General features: G+C 36.0%; 1 protein-coding gene across 2 annotated transcripts in view; it reads left to right on the top strand.

Annotated features, from left to right (window-relative positions):
• Positions 1–24512, top strand: part of LOC124364280 (ubiquitin-conjugating enzyme E2Q-like protein 1) — a 65434-nt gene that overhangs the window by 12797 nt on the left and 28125 nt on the right. The window contains exon 2 of one of the 2 annotated variants that reach the window (XM_046819627.1): positions 21248–21281. The exons of the other annotated variant lie outside the window; for it this stretch is intronic. The gene's annotated coding sequence lies outside the window, so the exon portion shown is untranslated. The remainder of the gene's footprint in view (positions 1–21247; positions 21282–24512) is intronic. 2 annotated transcript variants of the gene reach the window in all.

Raw genomic sequence — 24512 nt, 5'->3', positions numbered from 1 at the left:
TGTAAAAAAGTGTATTTTTATGTCCATTATAATTTACTTCGGTATTTTGTCCTATAGTTGATTTTCGCTTTTCCCTGTTTAAAATAATACAATACATTCTAAGGTCTGAGAAGTCTACTTCTGTCAAAAGAAAACTAATATGGGTTTTATAATAGTGTTTACATTTATAGTAACATAGTAACTTTATAACTAGTACTTAATATTTACAAAAATGTACAGTTAAAAGTAGTACGTTAACAATGACATTGTACTTAAACAGTCCTTAAATGAATAGTAAAAATTAAACTACTTTGTCTCTTATATCTGCACTGCTAGCACTTTACTCGCTGCTTAGCACGCACTTTAGTAGGCGTTGCACGTGTATGACCACTGCTGATTGGAGTGAATTCTATTTTCGACGGAGTGAATTCTATTTTCGACGCCAATGATTAGTTTGTCTTGTTGCCACGATCAAGAAAATACGTCAAAATTGTATATTTATAGCCATTGTTATTTACTTCGTTCTTAGTATTGTTTGATTCATAGATGATTTTGCCTTGTTTCTCGATCAAGAAAATAAATATACATACACAGATCATGGAAGTCTACTTCTGTCAAAAGACAACTAATATGGGTTTTCATAACAGTCTTTAAATTTATAGTAAAAGTGAGATGGTAACATTGTAATACTTCATATTTGCTAAACATTTACAGTTAAAAGTATGTTCACAATGTCACTGTACTATTTACATTTACGTGTTTGTTTCTTAATAAAATGCCCAATATTTGTAATGTTTTAGAACACTTAGAGCTGGAATTTGTACATAGCTTCAAAACCACAGTCCAGAGAACTTTCATCTAGCACAGTCTTTGCCGACTGCTTCAAAGAGAGTCTTCGGAGTCAAATTCTGATAATCTTTTATTTAGGTCATTTTCTAAGTTAGATGAGTACTTATCTAATCGCTGAAATCTAAAAACGGCACGAAAACTAATGGTTACTCCTTAGTGAATTTACAAACTATAAATGTAAAAAAATAAAAAAAAACAGTGGTTAAATTAACTAAAAATATGGTAGTGGTGTCATAAAACAATGTTTACACAGAACAGTTGATTACATTTGCCACGCTCTTTATTAATTGTAATTACACAACTTTAGAGACCCAGAACGGGATTTTTACTGCTTTAGGTGACCAGTGGGGCGTAGCCCGGAGTGATTTCCGAAATAAGAATACGCCTATATTTATCCCAGGAAACCTAAGAGTGTTCATGTAAAATATCAGTACAATCCGTTGAGTAGTTTGCGTGAAAGCAAACCAAACAAAGGCACTTTCGCATTTATAATACGATTACGATTAGGATTTAATATTGTAAATATCTCAGTACAAACATCATTCCAAGAAAATGATACCAACCTATAACACACTGAAATTGCCAGTGCAAAATTCATCTGGCACCCACTGGGTTGGAATGGAGCAGCCCTAATCTTCAACCCTTTTCGAGTGTGGGTGTGCGTGTGCGCGAGCCTAATAGATCCGGCCCTTCAGCCACATACCCTATTTGATACCAGTATAGAATGAGCTCGTAACCAACCTAGCCAATTAGGAGGGGTTTAAAGGATAGCTATAATTAAAAATGCAGTTGTTGTAAACTTCCCTCTAATTCTCTTGAATTGAACTTCTTAAAAAGTTTTGTTCAATTTTGTTACACATTTCTTCTTTAAGGTACATTTATGTATTACAGGAAAATGTGACAATTTTGACATTATTCCACAAGGAATTGAAGGCATTCAGAATATTAATTTGGGTGATCTTAAATTCAAGCCCACAGAATAACGGGTTGAGGTAAGCATATGTCTCGTTCGGTATGTGTATGGAACTTTACTGAAGGAATTACAAGTAATTTAATTTCTTACGTTATACTACATTGAAATACGTATTAATGCCTTAAGTACTATTATTAATTTACAGACAACAAAACATTCATATCCTTACCTTCAGCTATTTTCATAAGGGCCTGGCTACGAAATGTTTCAAAATGAATAATAAGCCCGATAGCGGCCGAACATTTGGAGCTAGCTCGGATTTAACGAGAAAATCGTTAGTCAGGAACGAAGTGAACTACAAAAAAGTCCAATGACTATGGACTAGGGAGTTCCTAACTCCTATGGTTAAACGACAAAACGCTCGCATATTTGACATTCACTGATTTGTTTCTCTTAAAATACTGTTTCGAGCCCGATAGCGGCCGAACGGTTGGTCGTAGCTCAAATCTAATTTACCCATTATATTAGAAAATTAAGTGATCTACAAAAACGTCCAGTAACTTTTTACTCTATCTCTGCTGGTTAAGAAGACGGCTTCTAGGCGTATTCTTTGTCGTCGTGTAAAGTTACACACAATTTACAATTTCTAAGGATAAATCCTAACCTCCAAGTCTTAACTAACATCGAACATCCGTCACGTCAGTCTAAGCTGCGATTCACAAATTTATTCATTATCAACATAGCAATTAGACATCTTTATTCTCAATTGATTAAGTTGTTTTGACCTCTGCGAACCCATTGATTAGCCGAACAAATCAACAGGCTCGACTGACTGAGCACCTAACATTCTTTTCATTTAAATGCGCATCGCGAAGATGACGTTCCGTGTTGCCTCGTGGCGTCAATCGCGCGTTGACGTCTTCGGACCAATCATTGACGCGCACCGATGCAACAAAGAGGAGTAGGCCCGGGCTTATCAACGCTTGGCCTGACCCCAGCGAGCTGGCCCCGCGCGGTTATCGTCCGAGATGATTCAATACCAAATATTTATGTTCAATGTACATAAATACCCGGTTCTCAGTAGAGTTTTCGTAGTTTAGGAGTGAAAACACGTTACAAAGATATGTTGTACACACAATTTGGTGACTATTGCAATTTGTCATCTTATTACTCAAGTATATTGTAATGTTAGAAGTGTTTTTTTTTCCAAAAGGCTGATCTCCTTTTAAGACTTATTCTGTCCGCCCTCACGGGCCAGTGGCTTGTGCGTGGATCTTAAAAACAGAATAAGGGCGAGAGTCGATACAGTACAAGGTCAATGGTACTGATGAAAAATTGAAATTGCGTTTTCTCTAACTTGGATTCAAAGTCCAACGATTCTTACCTCCTCAGGCTTTTGAAAAGTCGATGAACATTCATGAATCAGGTCAAAAAGCATACCATTGTCTTGGGGAGTAAAGGGGTTCAGTTACCCAGCAGGGATCCATTTTGGCTGGTTTATACCTTCCAGTTGAACCCACCACTGGGCACAGTAAAACACCGATGTGTTACTTCAATCTGAGCAGCCTTATGGATGTCCAGGAGCGCCACGTCACTAACCGCAAATGTCAAGATTCTGGCGTTCATGGGCAATTCGATAGGTCTAGTCTACTGTGGAGGATGACTGTTGGAGTTGGTGGGGTTTGTTCCCTTACCTCAGAGGCTCTTGTTAACCTCAACAAGGGTGTGCCACCCCCTGCCTACTTTGACTGGAGAGGCTGGTTCAGAGCTGGCCTCCCATTCTTCGGGGAAGACATGACTTTGAGATTAGTGTTCTAATTCTTCCTCGTGGATCTCGATAGGAGGCGGCCCCTACTCCCTAACCTTACCCATCCTTAATATCCTGTCACTCCGGAAGCAGCGCAAAGGTTCTTACAGGACTAAGTGCAATTTATAAGCTCCTTGTCCTAAGAGAACAAAAAAGGGGTTCAGTTACATCAAACTATATGAAATTTGAACGATGCTAATAAAATGGTGACGAGTAAAGTTTTGAATCTCAGATCATAAAATGTTTTCCTTGTGGCTTGAATATTATTTCCTTTACTGTACAAAATCTATACTGAGTTAGAATCTTCATTAATTTAAAAAACAAAACCATCCAATTTAAACACATTTAGACAGAATATAATTTAACTATTGGACGGTTTAAATTATGTAAGTCTAATATTTATTAGACAATAGTTCGAATCGAGAAGCCTTTGTACCAAATACTAAAATACTTTAACAAACCGGTATTTTTCATGGTTGTCAATATGTAATAACTGGCCTTATAACGCCAAGAGCTTTGAAATATTGTACTTGATCAACACGTGTCAGCCGAAGGTAATTAAAGTACGTTCTGTACAGTGAGTCACAGATAAAGCAATGCATCAAACGGCACGCACACTCCATTACATGATGGTGTTATAGACGCTACCTTAGTGGTGGGAGTGTATTGTAGCAGTTTATCACAGCAGTCGACATTGTTCAGTTATTTGAATTTGAAGTGTCCTGTTTTTTCCAAAGAGGACGAGAGCCTTCGCTTTGTAAGTGACCGTTCCTCACGCTTTTCTCTTCCCATGCTTCCTAAAGGCTAACCAGGCTTCTCAAACAACAGACAGTTTACAAATTTTCACAATTTATACTTCTTCTGATTACCTTTCGATTTCCACGACTTGTAGCTCTCAGGGAGGCGACGGGATCTGTAGCAAAGGGATCAGGAGATCAGGAGATCAGTAGATCAGGTGCAATCGTTGTTCGATGGAAAAATAGTTTTTATTACAAAAATGACTAGTCAAAGCTCTAATGCATTTTTGAGGACAAAAAAGTTTAAAATGTTGTTAAAGAACGTACCTAAAAGACTGATGCGTTTTTATGTTTGACAATATATATTCTCTTTAAATTAGGTTTTATTAAAAAGACATGTAATTTTCTTACATTATATTTCGTGAAAATGTGCAATTTCCTTGATTTATAAATCACTAAATTCTTATCACTCCTTGAAACTATTATTCGTATCCATTCTGTTAAAAATTCACATTTTAAACAATTCTCAGTCACTTTTATTTGTAACTAGTCACAAAATTGGTCAAATTTTCAGAGGGTGGACTTAATTTCGAGTCGATTACCTATATAGCCATATTTATCTTATAACTAAATTTCATTCTACGTGATGGGTGTTTTCTATTATAAAGTTGCGCTCTCAGACATTAGAATTCGCCACACTGGCCTGTAAAGTAAAACTTAGTGAGTATGGAAAATACGATGACTACATTATGGAATTTCTTGTTTTATTACATTGACAAAAAACAATAACTTGTTAACAGTTTTATATTGCATTAAATTGTGTTGTGTGAAAAACACGTTCGGCTGCTGATCTCTTTTACTCTTGTCTGTTTTTTCTTATATGAAGTAAAAACCCTAAATATCAAGAGATCTAAATAACTAATAACTGAAATAACACGCTATTTTGCACACTTATTGAAACAACTGCGTTAAGAAATCGATTCGCCCTCTGACCTGAGGATTCAACTTTATTTGTCTTGAGTTTTTTATGTTTATTTTATAAACAACAATTGAACAGTTTTACTTCACGGTTCCCGCGTGTTGTTCCGCAAGAGCATCAAACATCAGTTACGGAATTTACATATGTTTGAAGTCAAGTACGTGTTTCAGAGTATGACCTAAATAACGTTTCATACTCTGATGCAGTGGGGTAAGTTAGTGGGGATAATAACTCAGGTGTCCTACTATACAGGGTGAGGCAGACCACCTGTTCGCAATGTATAAGACTAAACCGAGATTGCGATCCCGAAGACTTCAGGAAAATAATCTTTAACACCTAAAAATACCCCAAAATGTCACGTTTCAAAGGGGAGGGATATGAGCGATTTTTGAAAGAATTTCAAATGTAAAATTAGATTGAGCCTTACCCCATTTAGGTTCACTGATCATTTTGAAAACAAGTTTTAATTTATTTTGCTTCTTGTATACAGGATAATCCAAAATGTGAACATTGAACGGCTTCACATTTTTATCTGTTATCTATTAGTATTTTTGGAGCCATTTCTCGACCATCCAAGATAAAACCAAACTTTAAGTACACCATATTTTTGTTTTTGAGAGAGCTATTGATGGATGCAATTAAAGTTATACCTTGACATTTGAAGCTGTAGGTTTTATGAGTTATAAAAAAATATCCTAAATTTGACCTATTTAATAAAAATTGGAAATATGCTGAAAAGTGACAACCTTAACCAGGGCCGTACTAAGCTTTTGCGGGCCCCGGGAAATGTATTCGTCCGCCGACACTGTCCCTTCAAATAGACGTGTGGCGGAGGCCCCTGAGGGCCCGGGCCTGGTAAAATTGTCCGAAAAAGCCGGTCTGAGTACGGGCCTGACTGTAACATATTATTTTTTTTAGAAAGAGTACTTTGGTAAAATTGTATAAAATGTGGGTTTCCTAAAATGTTTAATGAGGTGAGAGTAACAAAATTGTGGAACTGTACAAATTTGACATTCTGGAATACCCTGTATTCAAAAAGTGAAATAAATTAACTCTTTTTTTAAAATAATCAGTGAATAGAGAGACCTTTAAAATGAGGTACGGTTCGACCTACCTTTACATTTCAAAACCTTTAAAAAATGACCGCTATTCCTCACCCCAAAGTGCCATTTTGGAGTATTTTTAGGAGTTAGAAATGATTTTTCGGAATTCTTTGCGGTCGAAATATAGGAGTTTTGCTGCTCGATAGTCACCCCGTACCGTTTTGAATGCGCGGCGGGCGCACAGGTCCAATAGAATCTCTAATAGCCTTAGTTTCCTGGTGTTACAGAAATATGAATCTCGGACCACTAGATCAAACTCTAGCCAAATATTGACTGTTTATAACCAATAAGTGATAAGCTTCTCAAGAACCTCGAATCACTTCCTTACTCGAGGTTCAGCCATGCTTGTAAAAGTTTCGACGCGTACTCGAACAAAAGGATGTTTGGTGGTGTGAATGAATAATTGATCAACTCGAGGATGTTCCTTGTGCACGACATGGTGATTAAACAATGTTTTACTGTATGCCAGAACATGCAACGACACTATCGGCTGGTGGACTGGACTGTACTGCAACAATGGCTATCGATTGTGACGCGCCACTTTAAACACTCTTGACCCTGACTGTACCGCCCGTACCCTGCTTTTTGTACTCTTAAAGGCCGCCAAGTGCTATTCTCCACCTGATTTTGGGGGGAGGGGTCTGATTACGAGATAAGATATTGGTTACGCGATGAAATTTCATTCCTTCACTAGGCGAGTTGAATAGAAAACAAAAATTGTTTTTGTATTCACTTTGAGGTTATACAATATCAGTGACATACGAACCATCTCCTACTCTAAACTATGGGAAGTTGAGTTAAAAAAAAGTACATCCTTTTTTAGACAATTTTTTGTCAGACCCTAAAAACCACTACAAATATCTGGTTCCTAAAAATCAATCCGTCATACGATTGAGTAATCTTTTTAAAAAGGAAACAAAAAGTACTGATTTGAATACTATGCAAAATTATTCAAGTAGCTGAAAGAAGTGATACTTCCTGTACAATAACCTCTATGATCCATAACAGGACTTTGGGGTATCAAAATTTCAGAACAAAAAATACCATATGAAAAGATCAGTAATATCAGGACATAGGCTAGATACAATACCAAACATGGGATTGAATAAAAAAAGTCACAATTACTTGCGAAAATTCTAAGGATAATTATAGAGTCCTTATTTATTTATTTATTCTTCCTACGGAATTACACCACTTGTACATGTAATAAGTTAAAAGGAGTATAAACTATTAATAGCACTAATATAATGTATACATATATAATTAAATAACAAACAGTGTTAAAATAAGTAATAAAAAACAGCGAAATAGTAATAAATATAAGTTAACAAATAATCAACGAAAAGGTAAAAAAAAAACAATAATAAATAGTTAAATATAAAAACGAAGCAACAGTAATAAATGTGTAGTATGTGATAAGAATTAAATAACAACTAAGTGATAACAAAATTTGACACATGCAAAAGTAACAATAAATAACTAGCGACATGCAAGAAAAGATAAACAATCAGGAACAGGCGTATACCTAATAAATAATCAACAACATCTTAAATAATTTAAAATTGAAATAAATATAAACTAAATCCACTACATGCATACCAGTGACGTGCGTGTTTGAGTGAGAGTGTGTGTGTGTGTGTGTGTGTGTGTGTGCGCGCGTGTGTGTGCGTGCGCGCGCGCGCGCGCGTGGGGGCAGGCTACTAGTTAGTTGTTTACAAGGGAAGCCACTTTTCTCTTGAAAGATGCGACAGTCTCATTGAAGAAGTCAACATGTGGAAAGAATCGAGAAGAAAAATAACTTCAACACGAAAGACGACATCATATTATCGAAAAGCTGGCAGGCTGTGTTTGTCTCCGATTCGTCCGATAGATCGGTGTTTGGTTAAGATTCAGCCAATCATGATAAAGCTCTGCCTATCCATTGATATCAGGATGTGCATTACTGGTCTTGTCAAAATGGAGTTAAAGTTTTGTTAACTGAAGATGACTAGATTAAAGATTCTTTATTAGTCTTTAGACACAGTTAATGTGCAATTGACATCGTTACAGTACATAGCTATTTTAAGAATAAGGTAATAAATAGTTTTAATTAAATTAACATTCCTAAATTTAGGAATTCTGTCAAATAACATTTGGTAATATTATTAACAGTAATTTATAATTATTAAGTTTTGAAAAAATGGCGGTTTGTTCAAGTTTTTGAATGCCGAGTACAAAAGCTTATGGGTTTCTATAAAACATTGGTTGTCTAATGCACATAGACTTAACTTAATGTAGATTTGAACAGAGAAGGAAATGAATTATGAACCACAAGGAATTCAACCTATTATTCGACACTACAAAGTTTTGTCGACACCATTTTTATTAGCGTATTTTAACTAATGTGTAGTTTTATGTAAACATTTTTCGGTAAGAGTTCTTTAGTGTTAAAAAAATACCCACATACAAGAGCTATACAAGTACAGTGTATAAAAGCCATTATAATTTTATTCTTATACCATTTTTAGTTTTTGTAATATAAAAATAAAATGCTAATTGTAAAGTTAAGAGTAATCTAACGAGTAATCTTGTAAACAATTGCGAGATGTATTGGTTAAACAAAAATCTAATTAGCCTAAATAATGTAGCTAATCTACGGGCAATTATCCAAACTCTGAAGGTGATCGATCTGGATTTGAATGCAAAGTAAAGCGTCGCATTTCAGAGACCGTTAAATGTCCTGACACATTTCTTAGATGATATTTGGATGACGTAACGAAGATAAGAACAAAGGCCTTGACTATTCAGTTAAACGGATGACTGCAGCTTTAATCTTGCTGTGTGGTCTTTGGTTTGATTGTTGACTACCGTACTGATCTTATCTGAACCACACTCGCCAATAAGTAGACCTACTAATACAAATCTCAATATTGAATCATTTTCACAACTTACATATGATCGTAGTCACTAATAAATAATTTTATTGAATTAGTAGGCTCTCATCTAGAAAACCCCACTTATCCCGGACCTATAGCTCATGTTTCACATTCTCAAACAAAACCGCAGTAACTTCAAATCCAGCACCTTCAGATATCCTAGCTTCTTATCATGAATTCATCAACAAAGAAAGCACAGCAATAGTCGTTAGTGATGTGTTTTAAATTGACTTCTGTTGTTGAATGTTTTGATGCGTTCAGGCAGGGACGTAGCCTGCGAGGGGGTCCAAGGGGCCCGGACCCTCCGCACATTTTTTTAGCTTTTTTACCATTTTTTATTTAAATAATTTAGCATTACTAACATGTACTGCTGAAAGATCGTTCCCAACATTGAAACGAGTCAAGACCTTTTTAAGGATCAAAATGGGGAATGAGTGCACTTGCCTTACTTTCTGTCCACTACGGGGAAATATCAGTTTTTCCAGAGCAAGTACTTGATACGATAGCTCAGAGGTGAAGAAGAATTTTACTTCTGCAAAAACTGTTTTACATATTATCATTTCTCACTGTTGATTCATATACAATGTACTGTGTTTTGCTGACAATAATGCATATTTTTGTAATTACATTACTACACAAGTCTAATCATTTTCAATTATTAACCCTACTAAAGCAGTGTCTCCGCAATATTATGAATATCAATCGTAAATTTAACCTATTATTCAAAAACGTAAAAACTTTGTGCAAAATTCACTATTTTACTTCTTTCAAAAATTTGAATAATTCTTTGGGGAAGCCTCCCGGTTAATTTCGTCTTGAACCCCACACGATAGTTCAACTGTAAAATCTTGTGGCAGTTCGAAATTTGATCCTACTACGAACCAAGGGGCACCTTGAACTTCACTACAGGATCCATCAAGAATATAGGTGAACTATCTAACTCCTTACACGGAATCATTATTTTGAAGTCTGAAGTGTTGATTCATTTTGTTTTTGAGACATGATGTAACTCTAGTATAAATACAAATATTGTCAACATGCTCCAGGTCAGTTCTCTGCCTAAGAGCTTTTCCGGAAGCTGTATGTTATTGGTTTTTTTCTAGAAGGCTTCCTTCCATAAAAACAGTAGGCCACAACTATATTCTGACGGAAACAGGAAATTTGGATACTTGGTTTTGACTAATTCTTGCTCAAGTGAAACGCAGAATCAACGTATTCAATTTCATAAACGAAGTCATTTGCAGATTTTTTCATCGGTTTATCTTTTTTAATAGGGAATCTATTCGTCAACATTTTGATTCATAGAGGCGCCAAGATAGATTCTTGAGGAACACCATTGACCATTTCAATGTTGTTTGAGCGGACATCCGAAATCCTCATGTACTGAATGGACGTCCGGAATCCTCACGTACTGAATGGACATCCGGGAATCCTCACGTACTGAATAAGAATTGAGCTATATGTATGGAAGACCCCGCGTGCCATATCTCTATCTCAAACTGGTTCTGCATTGTCTCAAAGTGCACACAGTCAAACGATTTGTACAGACGAAGAAAAATTATAAGCACATATTGTTAACTTCAATTCCCTAGTAGGTTGTTTACCGCATCAATCGTGGATCTGATTCGTTTCTAATGTAAATTGCTCTTGATCCGGGTCACTGGAAGAATGTTGTGATTGGATAGTATTTGTCCAAGAATCGTCCTTTTAGAAAATGGGATCTTTTTTTAGAACTGTTTATTATTCTTTGATAAGGGCTGTTATTACCAGCTAGTGCAAACTAGAGGAGCTGAAGCACGAAGGGTAATTGTACCGTACAAGGAGTTGTAGCCTGTTGCTAGCAAAGATTGGTGGTTTCTTTGCACGCACATTAGACTACAGCCCGTTATACTTGCTAGAGTTTGTGTGTACCCTCCATCTTTCTAGCAGAGATCTTTCTACCATCTGAAAAAGGTTTGTTGTGGCCTAATCACATTTTGCATACGGCGTGAGACTTTTGAGACAAACAAATTGAGTGAAACCTCAAGGTTTAAAAGGCTGTCAAAATCATTATAAAGATAAGTAGTAGAGAGTAGTACAGAGATTCTTCTCGAGAGTTGGGATTACTGTTTTCCCCTACATCTATATCTACACATTTAGGTCAGTAGGTCGCTGAATTAAACTTGCAAGCTTACTCTGAAATCTATGGAAGAATGTAAAGTTAACTTATTTTAAAGTCACTTTCCTGTTTCGCTGTTTTTATATTCTATTTATAAGAGAAGCAACTAACGAAACATCGATTTTTAAGTAAGATTTCCCACAGTAACGTTGAGGAAGTCGCACACGACTTCCAAAGTATGTTCGTAAAGCTTTTCCTACAGATAACAAGGTGGACTAGGCTCTTCTAACGCTATCATCATTTCCGGTCATTACGCTCAATTCGCGGTGAGGTTGACCCCAACTCCTCGGAAATCACGATTTATTGCGCCTCAGTACAATGTCGAGGTCAGTGACGCAATTAGTCGTGCATGATCACTTTGTGCGAGATGTGAAAGTCTCAATTCGCAGTGAAGTTCGTCGTAACCACTCGGAAAACACGATTTAGTGCGACTCAGTACAATGTCGAGGTAACTGACGTCATGTTCTCGTCGTGCACGATCACTTAATGCGAGATGTGAACGTCTCAATTCGCAGTGAAGTTCACCCAAACTCCTCGGATATCACAATTGAGTGCGCCTTATTACAACTTTGAAGTAGTGACGTCATTTTCCCATCGTGCACGATCACTTGCTGCGAGATATGAACGTCTCAATTCGCATTGAAGCTCGCCCAAACTCCTCGGATATCACAATTGAGTGCGTCTTATTACAACTTTGAGGTAGTGACGTCATTTTCCCGTCGTGCACGATCACTTGGTGCGAGATGTGAACTTCTCAATTCGCAGTGAAGTTCACCCAAACTCTCCGGAAATCACGATTTAGTGCGCTCAATACAATGTCGAGGTCGGTAACGTAATTACCTCGTCATGCACGATCACTTGGCGCATGATGTTAACGTCTCAATTCACGGTGACGTTGTCCCTAATTCCTCGGGGATCACGATTGAGTTTCCCCGAGCCACTCGTATGAACTGCAGTGGGTGGAATAAATTATCGCTAAAGCTGCAGTGTCAGCGCTATGCAGGCCTGTACATAGTAACACCTCTGCCGCATGTGAGTCAGAGCCACACCAGCAGCGTCCATCGAAATATTCCTTTCCTGTTTATATCCTTAGGCTTCCAAATTACCATGTATGACGCCAATGAACAAAAATAGTGATTAAGTAAACGGCCTAGTCATATGATACACGCTGGATAGATCGTTTAAATGCAAATCGTTTTATCGATAGCATCGTTTTAACGATGCAAATCGTTTTTCCCAGCTTTGCCAAATTAAGTCTGGAAAACCCCTGATTTTCCAGAATTACCTCATGTTATATCACAAGGCACCAGGAAGGCCCTCGGAAAATAACAGTTTTCCTGCGCCAGTATATCGAGAAAAAGTAAAATTATCTTCTCTATATGATTGTCTGCCTATCTGTCTGCAGGAAAAATGAAATGTAGACCTGAAATGTTGCATGCAACCTCAGCGAAGCTTGTAGAGCTACACGATTGTACGTGCAGCCCGTACAATCGTGTACGATTTCATTAATGTTTGAGTAGGAACTAATATAAAGACTTATTCAGTTATACATTTAAAATCAAGTACAATTAATTGTAATACTCTGCATTTTATATAGGCATACACCTATGTATTCTTAAACAATTATGGAATATGTGAAGCTGCTCATTTGTACACACGTTTTAGGCAAATGAATGCTTTATTATCTTAATAAATTTTGTACACTGAGTGAAATAAACGGAATCTTGAAGTGAGATCGACATGTAGGCCGCTCAAGTGCCGTGGCTTCGTAAAACGCTTCCTGGATAGTACCAGTGGATTACATTGGATTGTTATTTTGAATTGCTTAGTCTACGATCCACTTGCCCTTGGTGAAGTGCCAATACAATTAGGTTAGGAAGCCGTGACGGATCCTTCGACGATTCCAAGTTAAGGTCGACTCCTTGCACATCTACTTGTGGCATGAAATTATGGTCTCTGCCAAGAAAAGCGTGTAGACGCCGCCAGGTCCGACTGCAGCAGTTACGGGAGGGGGCAGAGGGGGGCTCGAGTTTGAAACTGATGCGAGTTTATTAGGGGTTAACATTTAACCGAGTTCGTGCAAATTGCTTGGGTAGTTCTCGAATCTGACAGCTAAATTTTAATAAGGTGGACAAATTTTAATGTTTCGTGGATCGGCAAAATATTACTTATTTTGTTGATGTTACTTAACTGAGCGTTAGCGAAGTATTAGGAAAATGTCTCTGCGGTCTGTATGTCAGTCCCCCCCCCCCACACACACAACATATACTGAGTTGAATTTTTATGCAACTTCAGTTTGCAAGCCTGTCGCTCTACATGTGGTCTGGCGTACTCTTGCCTTGTAGACCTCAAATGCGGTAATAATGTACTAACGGTGATTTTGAATGACCTTCAGTGTGACCTTTTAGAATAGAGGAATGTTACTATTTAATAAAAGAGGGCTTTGAAATCGAACACATTTCTTTAGGCTACTAAACAATCTGGAAACTGCCCATTAGATAGAACTGTTACACTTATATAAATCAACATGTACACATAAAGGTCATTAATGACTGGTAGCTAACAGCATAGACTCTTTTTCTCCTCAAGGGATCGACCCATAGCGCATCGAATGAAAATATATCAAGATGCACATTAATTCAGGTCTTTATAAGAAAACACAAAATTTAATGTAATCTAGAGTGTAAAAAGACCCGTTCTTTGACTTTTGAGGATAATTGCCTCAATTGTGGTATCTAACAGTTTAGTTCTTTTTTTCTAAAAGCAGCATTTGAGCCATTTTTTGAAGCTGGAGTTTATTACAGTGTAATAAATGAAAGATTGACTGATTTAAGAATATATATTATCATTACTATACCGTGCCTGAAATTGTCATTTCATTAGATTTGTACAGTTATGAATCAATATTTTTTTAACCTTAGATCAATCACGCTTTAAAAGTATTTTTATAAATATTCGTTGCTTACTTTAAATTTCGTCTCGGGAGGGCCCCGGGCCCCTTCCTAGATACGCCCCTTTATCTATGACTATCGACACATTCAGGTTCCCACCTCAACACCTGTCGTCTGGTGCAGCTCGCCCGCCACCTGTCCTTGTCCTATCAGCTGCTCTTCGCGCCTCACGGCAACTTCCGCCTGCCACTGCCTTCCTGATCCTTTGTCTGGTTTGAGGTTTGGATAAAGAGAGAACTGTATACTTCCAATATCAAGTATAACAGTGTTTCACCGTTGTTAAGATAAAGCTCTAGCACGCCTAAACTTGGTGATTAGAAAACCATTTCATACTTATCAAAAATAAACTGTTACATCGTCTTCAAAATACTGTTTGAGCATTATTGTTCAAAAACTTCTATTTTTGTTATTTTATTAATATTTAACATACGAGAATGATGAGTTCACTTCCATTTCACCTTCCGCCCAGTGCAGCACCTGAAATCTGACATCGTCACAGACTTGCTTGAGTCCTGGAATTTGGAGTCATGTTCGTCTGAAGAGATCCAAAACGTCGGCGACGAAGACGTTTAAAACGGGTTCTTTGCATCGTTTCGACATCAGACACACCTAGATAACACTTTTTTGAGCTCTGCCCGGTTTGCCCAGGAGCCATCCATGGCTGTGTAGATGAAAATGCGTTCTCATTGGCTCATCAGGTGCACAATTGAGTGCACAACGATGTTTTAGACACTATCTACACATAACCGAGTAGTATTCTACACATAATATAGCCATGGTGGTAAGATTTGATTTAACGAGAATGTTGAGTCGTTTTAGTCTGTGTCCCTTATGTCAAACGATGCAAAGTGTTCGTTTTGAAGATGTTCGTCGCCGACATTTTTCAATCTTTCACGGAGGTGGACTCCAGATTCCAGAAGTCAAATCTGTGACAGCGTCAAATATTAGACACCACTGGGAGGATGGTGGAATGTAGCTAAACTCATAATATTCTCACTGAATCAATCTCTCCCACCAATGAATGCTATGTTATGTGTAAGGTAAAATATGGGGTTGAAGAAGAGTTCAATGCCGAGGCCTTCTTCAACAACAATAAATCATATGGTAAATAATTCGCAATAGAGTTAATATAGAAAACTTACTATATACAGTACTAGGTCGAGTCTTCAACTTTTCTAGCCGTCCGAAAGGTGTAGTCAAGCCTGTAAATTAAAAGATTGAATATACATTTTGATCATTGTTCGGTTTTCTTTGTACGAGTAGTTGGTACTGAGAAAAACGACTTAGTCTAATCATGGATAACCTCATGTATTACTTTAAAGTTTTGCTGTGATGAAGATGTCAGAACTCAAGCTGTACCCAGACTATGCTCATGGTGTAGGTTCATTATACGAGCACAGGGAACCTAATTATTCAGTTTGTAGTCGTAGAATGTATACACACAAGACCCTAAATATAGGTGTAAGTTCTCGGTCGCTGAATAATTCCTGTATGAATTGACTGTGATTGATGTAGAAGTCACGCAAATGAAATGACCAGGACTGCCGACGCGAATGGCGATGAATAATTGATAACGATCAATACATTCGTGATAACGCGATGCGTCTGGTTGGTCTGAGTCTCTCGATTGATTATATTGATACAGCCTTCACGATCACAACGTTCTCGCAATGCTGGTTGTCGTTGTCACAATCGCAAAGTTGTCGTAACAGCCGCAATGTCACAATCACTTAGTTGTAGTGCCGGTTATGTTGACATCCACAAAGTTGTCACTATTCTGGTTACCGTGTGTAAATATTGCAATAATTGTTGCTGTCGTCGTAGTCAAAATCACAACGTTATCGTTGTTATATTAACAATAATTATCATTGTCACAACAACAGCTTTTTCACGATATTGGTTACGTTATAACTAGCTTAACGTTGTTTCAATACTGATTGTCGTTGTTATAATCACAAAGTTGTCACAAATGCTGGTTGTTGTTTGTTATAATCACAAAGTTGTCATAATTGTGGATTGTTGTCGTTTTCATAATCACAAAGTCGTCAAAATGCCGGTTGTCGTTGTTATAATCACAAAGTTGTTACAATGCTGGTTGTTGTTTGTTATAACCACAAAGATGTTACAATTATGAATGTTGACGTTTTTATAATCACAATATTGTCACAATGCTGGTTTTCATTTTTATAATCACACAGTTGTAACAATCCTGATTTTCTTTGTTATAATCACAAAGTTCACATTGCTATAATATTCCGTTCTTATAATCACAAAGGCCACAATGCTGGTTATCGTTGTTATAATCACACAGTTGTCACAACACTGGTTGTTGTCGTTATAACCAAAACGTTGTTACAGTACTGGTCGTAGTTGTCACTAAGTTGTTGAATAATGAATTTAGTTTATTCTATTAGAGATGATCGAACGCTTGTATAAAATGACGTCAAAGGAAGTTGATCTTCAAAACATTGAGCGGAGTAAGTAAGATAACCTGCCGTGGCCCCGTTTCTCAAATCAAGTCTAAGCGCTATCTCCAAACATGTGTTATCGACAGGAATCGGAATATAAATTTTGCATTAGTAAATATAACTCGAATAACATGTTTAGTTAAGTGCTACTCTACACAAAGTAATTTAATTTAAAATCATTATTTATTTAAAATCCCAGTTTAAAATATTTTACCTCATTATTGTTATAGCATATGGTCTGTTTAAAACGATTAAAAATTTGTATACAAGTAATGGATGGGAAATGGAATGAAACTTGATGTAATCTAACAGCCAAACTTATTACTTATTTAAATATCTTTAATGGTATGGTTGTTTTTGTATGTAATTTCAATAGCTTATTAATAATATAAATACAAATTGTAAAATTATCCGGTATACTTTTACCCTAACTAATAGTTATGGATAAATGTGAATTATTACATATCGAATTTCACAATGAATAATGTGTGGCTACTAGCATTTCGCAGAATTGCCATTTTTACTTGGGTTCAAAAAACGTTTTTGAAGGACTCGTTTGGGTTCTGTCTTTTTCCATGCAGACATTTTTGTAGTAAGTCAGGAGCTGCTAGGTCTTGATATACCTTTTTTTTACTACTTCCATAACAGCTTCAGGTAAATGGAAGTTTTTTTTCCATGGTCATACGTTGTGTGTTCGGCTTGGGCTCTTTGAAATTTACATCAACTTACAAGATCCTTTGGGACATAAACCATGATTATGTTTTTCATTTAATGAGCATACATGGAAGAAACTAGCCCAAACTCCCTCTTTGATTTGGTTTAGAGTCCTATTTGTATGCCTTCTAATGGAAATGCCATAGTAGTATTTTTGAAACTTTTCATAGCAACTTCAGTTAGCCTCCCTTGCCCTAATATTTCTGCCACCAGAGAGCAAAAATATTCCCTCAGTTGAGTTTTAAGTGTCAAACGTGTTTTATACATCTTCCTTTGCACATGGCCAGTGCTTCCAAATTTTTTATTTGTACTTCATTGTCATACATATATTCTTTGCTAACTGTATCAAATCCCTTTGAATCCCCATCGCCTAAGTATTTTACATATTGAACATTGTTTAGGTGTTCTGATCTAAAAATACTTGTCGTCCACCATGTATCTCTATCCCTCCACTGGTTCTAGAATAATTAATACCACAAGCTGGTTTGTGTATCATTTATTCTTTTCAGGGCACAGACAATGTTTGTTCAAGAATTCAAGATCAATAAAGTCGCCAACTTGTAGCATATTGAAAAGTGCCTCCGTTTTTGCCAAGAACCATCTAGGCCTGCCTATACATATATCCCTGTCATCATAATTTTTTTCACTGCCTCAGTTCATATACTCTTTGGATACTTCTACTACAACAGGAACAATATGTCCCATGCACCTGGAAAACTTAGCCGTTGGTTTAGGTATGTTCAAAAAAGGACGTAGCCAGCGAGGGGGTCAAACGACTCCGGACCCCCACCCAAACTTTTACTTCTTTCAATTAATTTCTTATTAAACAATTATTATTATTTAAATAATTCAGTACTACTGACATGTACTGCTGAAAGATCGTTCTAAACATAGAAATGGGTCAAGAACTTTTTAAGGAACAAATTGGGGTCTTACTTTCTGTCCACAACGGAAAAATATCAGTTGTCTTTACACCCTCCCTCCCCATTTTTAGTCTGGCTACGTTCTTGGTTCAAAGCAAAAGCTTTGCCAATTGAACGCATTCCATAAACTATCCTCAAGTTTATGTCATATAGATTGTGTGTGCTGTCATCAATTTCAAGTTGAGGTGAAGAATAGCATGTCTTCACTGAATCACAGGTAGGACTATAGCACTTAACGAGAATTTAATAAACAAGTCCGATTCATTTTGGAACATCAAACTGCAGTGTAGAGTCACACTTTTTACAAGCCTATAAAAGTATTGGCTCCATTACACTCATTAGGTCAACCATTTCATACATAAAATTTGAACTCTCAAACTCATTGCAACCTTCGAGGTGTTTTTGTAACCTAGATTTAGAAGCACTTGCCGATGGTAAACTAAGCTTGCATCTAAGCTTTCGATTGAAGCACTCAATTTGGAAATGCGACTAGCCAGGCTTAAGTTATCATTACAATTAGATAAACCTAGTTTCTTGTTTTCACTTTTCTCCCAAGGGATTTGCTCCTTTTATTAACTTCTCGAAAGTGGTTAATCATTGCTACCCAGAAAAAAAAACATATTCCTGTTATAAATGTTTTTATGTTGTTATCATTTCATTATTATTTATGAGTTTTTTCTATTTCCAGTTCTAATCGTTTGTTTGATCGTTAGAGCTCATTTATTATTTACGGGATTATCACTATTTGCATTATATTAGTTATTTTAATTTAAAATATGATTGTGATTGTGATTGTAGATATGTTGATATGATTTATAAACGCGTATTCGATAAATTAATATTAGATATCGATGATTGTACTAATCGATATAAAAACCGGGTTCGCTTATCATACTCTACCCATTTTTTATATCTCACCATGTCTTGAAAGGCAGTAACTTCACAAAGTCAAACACTCAAATTTACTCACACACACAATAATAAGAATAACATTTATCGAACAACACAAATCTATATATATATAAATATAAATGAAACTGTTCGTGTGTAACAGCATCACTCACAAACGGCTGGACGGATTCGCCTAATTTTTTTTAAATTTGTTCGTCTTGATCTGTAGAAGGTTATAGGATACTTTTTATCCCTTTCCCGATTCAGGATTCCGCCCCACTGGTTACAGAAATACCCGTAAGAAATGCATTGCAGCAAACATATGTTATTAAGTGAAAGAGTCTTTTCAAATTTTTAATCAGCTGTTCTTTGTAAACATATATAATGCGACAAAAAATATATTTATATATAAATTTCTTTACACTTATAGTTTTAAAGCATAGAGTAAGCTTAAGAGAAACGACAAATTTTGTTTAAACTGTTTCTGCAATCATAATATATAAAAATGAATGTTTGTGTGTTTGTCCTTTATAGACTCAGAAACTATTGGACCGATCACTATGAAAATTTGTATTTTTCTATGTAGAAGGTTTATACGCAATGCCCATTGATGTAACTAACCACCAGGCTGTACTGCAAGATATAAAAGTTATCAAAGCGCCTGCACATTATAAACTGCAATTACAACACAGTAGTTACGTATATTAAAATATCCAAACACTATTTGAAGGCAAAGAAATATACGGGCAAAGCTTAAGAGACGCGTGCGAAGCCGCGGGAAACAGCTAGTGTTTGATAAACACACAACTCACAACAGCTGATAGGTATTTTGTTTTGGCAGCGGTTTTGTTGTTCAGAAGCAACAATTACCAACCTGTCAACACAAAATCATTCTGGATATTGCACTGCACTGTTTTTTATACAAAACATAAAAACTCTCGAGAACATGCAAACTCGTTAGACAGTGCTTCATAAAACCTGTGATAAAAATGTTTATATTTAACCGTTTAAGTTTGAATTTGTTTTAATTAGTTTCTAATTAATTATGTAATAATAAAACCATATAATAAAAATAAATATTTTCTTAATTTCGACTGCCCGCCTCCCCTTAACCTATTTCTGTAATTCCTTTACTAATTACAGTTATTTAAGACCAGTGTTTTGAAGACACATTTTGAAAGAAAAACTCCTTGTACGTGTTTACTGAAAAATATGAAAATTGTTATTTATTTATCTTATTTGTGTTTATCTAACCAAAACCTACTAAAATTAGTTGTATCAAATTCGCATATACGTATACATACGAACTACACACATGGATTTAGGACTAAATCTATTTTTATATGGCGCGCAAGATGTAAACAGTGAGTTGTCGAGGGGCATTTTATTAAGGGCCTTTTTCTTGTGAATTTGAACGTACTCTTGCATTGTAAATACGCCATAACCTGGGGATGGGGTCTCAAAAACATAACTTAAATATGTATCATGGAATTTCTTTTTAATTAAAAATTAAAATAAAAAAGTGTGTATGACGATTATGTATAGTTCCTCCCCATAATTCAAGCAAGGGATAGATACACTTAGGACAAAAATTAAACTCAGCAATATTCCGGACTACCCAAGGAGGCCTAGCATCGAGAGTTCCCTAGCAGGAGTCTCGTCTAGAATACAATTATTTTCTTGCTCGACGTCACCGGTTTACTATATAAAGTAACAATGTTTCTTGCAATATAATAAGTACTAAAAATGACAACTGGGCAAATGCAGGTATTTAAACCTTTTTCAGAAACGTCATTACGATAATTCACATTGTTTACATGCCTAGTAGGACTATAGGCTAATATTTTTTGTTTGTTCCAGTGCCTGTACGACCGGATCCAAGCCTGCTTGTGCTGTAAGTGACAATTATATTATTTTTTTTAGACATTAGCTAATAAGTTACCGTAATAATGTTTTTAAGGGTTTGAGTTCTTCTGACCTACATTTATTTTGAAAGGTTGTACAACTTTCCTTGTGGTTATCACATAACGCAGCTATGGTGGGAAGGAGTGATTCAATGTGAATGTCGAGGTTAGAGCTCCAGTTCACCTTCCTCCAAGTGCAGCGTCTGGAATCTCCATTGTACACCTGATGAGACAATAAAAATACCTCAAGATTATGCTATATTTTGTAGTCTAGGTGCTTCTGATGTCGAAACGGTGTAAATTCATTTTGAACTTCTTCAACGCCGACTTCTTTCGGATGACTCTAATTACAGAAGTTCTTTGGGCTAAACGTTTTAAAAAGTTTGAATTTCATGTACAGTATGTATCCAATTTAAATAATTTGTAAAAATAAACTAAGTAAGATAGGACTATACTGTACTTTGCATGGCCATTATTACTTATTTTGGCCTGACAATAAAATGATTTGATAGAGTTATTTAATGACACCCTTTATAATAAACCCACACATACGTGCAGAGCAATGGCTGAATTTGAGAATAATTACAATATTCTGTCATTGTACTTTGTAGTTGGTAACAAAGTGAGAGAATCAATCGCACAAATGGATTACGCCGCTTGTTGCTAAACGGCTTAAGAGAATGGCGTATAATAATCTTATTTTACTGGATTAGCTTCACTGCCGGAGAAAAAAAAACGTGCACTAATGATTGGTTTTCTTTATTTTATTTTTATTACAACGTTAGAGACTGATGTTTCTTATATACAGTACATTCCTGAAAGAAATATAAATAAAATGCGGCAGAGAACTTGTAATTTTTCATTTCAGCTGAAATTATTGATTACTTTTTTATTGTTATTGCAAATGTTTTGACGAAGAAATACATAATAATTACCAAGGTCCAACGGCATCCACACTAAACACGAAATGGCACGGCATGCAGTGTACATTTATACGTATGCCTTTGTTTGTTTTAGCGAATGTTGATGGTTAGTACGCCAGGTAAAATATCATAACACCTCGCAGACCCTGCGGTATTGTTGAGGCGCCCGTCACGTACTAGACTGCAGACAGACACCGTGATCGTGGTGGCAGTGGACGTGCCAGAGTCGACCTCCAACTGATCAAGGTCACCAGTCGCGCCGCGCCGCTTGCCAGTGCCATCTGCATCCGATCGTGTGGCGACAAATAAACAACAATCAGCTGTTCCATTCTTCTTTCTTTGTTAAATCGCGAACTCAACTTGATGTTATTACACTGCTGACATCGCTCGAGCTTGTATTTTTTGTTGAAGTCCAATTCGTGGAATAGTTTAGTTTCATTTGAATCTCGTGTTATAATATTTGACGCATAGCCTACATGTACTGTATGTATTTGTATTTATAAAGACAATCGATACTTAGGTATTATAGGAGGCCATTCTGTCCCTTTCTACTAATTGTTATTACGATATAGCCTACTGTTTAAATTATGTTATCATAAATATGTTACTAAGTAGTACCAAAAGTCACCCTTTACGAGCGCTCACGTGATCTGAGCTTGAATTTGGGTACTATCTTGGGGATATTTTTTTTTTCACCATAAGTCGCCACCGAAGCCCACACTTTTGTTGGCCAGGGGCATTTCCGATCGGTACTTTCCCGACCCCAGATTACGTGCTAAACGTAATCTGACGTAAATTCAAGCTCGCTCGTCAAGTTTAACTTTGCCCTTTTCTATTTATAATACGTACGTAAGACGACTATTTATCTACTTCTATGGTGTAATAACAGGTAGTAGATAGGGACTATTCAGTTTTGGTATTATTTTGTTAAATTCGTAGCTCTTAAGATAACGGCCTGATGCACAAAAAGTAGAACAGATGTTTGGGATCACACCTTGTGAAATTACATGCATTAAAATAGGAGAAATTTCGACTATTTTGCAATCAGGACATTTAGAATGGCTGAAGATAAAAATGTGAAATATTAACAGTTATATTTATAGTTATATTCGAGTTAGCTCAAGGGAGCCCCATGTTTTTGCTTTTGGAAAAAAATTATTTAAAAAAATATTTAGTCAGTAATTTTCTTAAATGATATCTAAATTTAAAATATAATGTCCTTCAGTTATAAGTTAATGAATAACACATTACTCCCTGAAGCTATAACTCATTTATATAATAAAAACATTTAATTAGACATTTTTTCAGTCTTTTTTACAAAAAAAAACTGAAAGTCTTTTTTTTCCCAAATGGGTGTGATTACAAAATGGCCTAAACTGTTTACAATTCACGGAGATTAATAAAACATGTTATCTCCTTTTTATCAATTTTAATTAAAAACAACCCAATATATAATACTTAATAATAAATACGTAAGAATATCATTTACCATAATGATTTTTTGTAATACAATGTTTGAAATCGATAAAAGAATTTTCGCTAAGATATGTATATATTGATCGTGGGATCCTCTAGTTTTGGTGAGCATCTATAGTTGTGGGTATAAAATTGATTAAAAATATCAAACGATTTTTTTTACTCAAATCATATTGTTTACCAACGTGTCGCGATTAAAACACTGTCAAACACTTAATAACAGTTAAATGAACCCACCAACAATACGAAGGCCGATTATTTGGCGAAATAAGTCGACATTCAAGCTCATCATGCCGTCCTTATCTTGGCAGAATTAATTAGGCGTTGACGGATTTGATTGCCGCCATTCCGTTGATACCGAAAACCAGATTCCACCCATTCCGATGAACCGGGAGAGTATCACAGTACAAGAGTGTCGTACATTTTGAGGTTAGATTAAGATTTGATCAATGTTATAAAATACAAAATACGTATTATTAGATAAATAATTAAAATTCACTAAATAGTATATAACAGTGTATCTCATAAAATATGTTGTAACTAAGTAGACCTTTTCTTGGAATAATCAAAGCAACATTTATATTCTTTTTAATGTTTAGATTTTACACAAAGTAAAACAGCGCCACGAAGCAGTGTGCAGATCGCGTTGCACTGACGAAGCAAAGTACTGTATTATCGTTGTTTGTAAAATATGCTGCATGCGCAGCATCGACATAGGCGGAAACACGTTGCATATAACACAAATCAAAACCTTTTGTAACCTTGCAATGACTAAGCCTTCAATTATTGTCAATTTATGTTTAAAATTTATAGATTTACTTC

Source organism: Homalodisca vitripennis, chromosome 6, assembly GCF_021130785.1.
Source record: "Homalodisca vitripennis isolate AUS2020 chromosome 6, UT_GWSS_2.1, whole genome shotgun sequence".
In the NCBI taxonomy this organism is placed as follows: domain Eukaryota; kingdom Metazoa; phylum Arthropoda; class Insecta; order Hemiptera; family Cicadellidae; genus Homalodisca; species Homalodisca vitripennis.
This window is presented reverse-complemented; position numbering and strand designations above follow the sequence as displayed.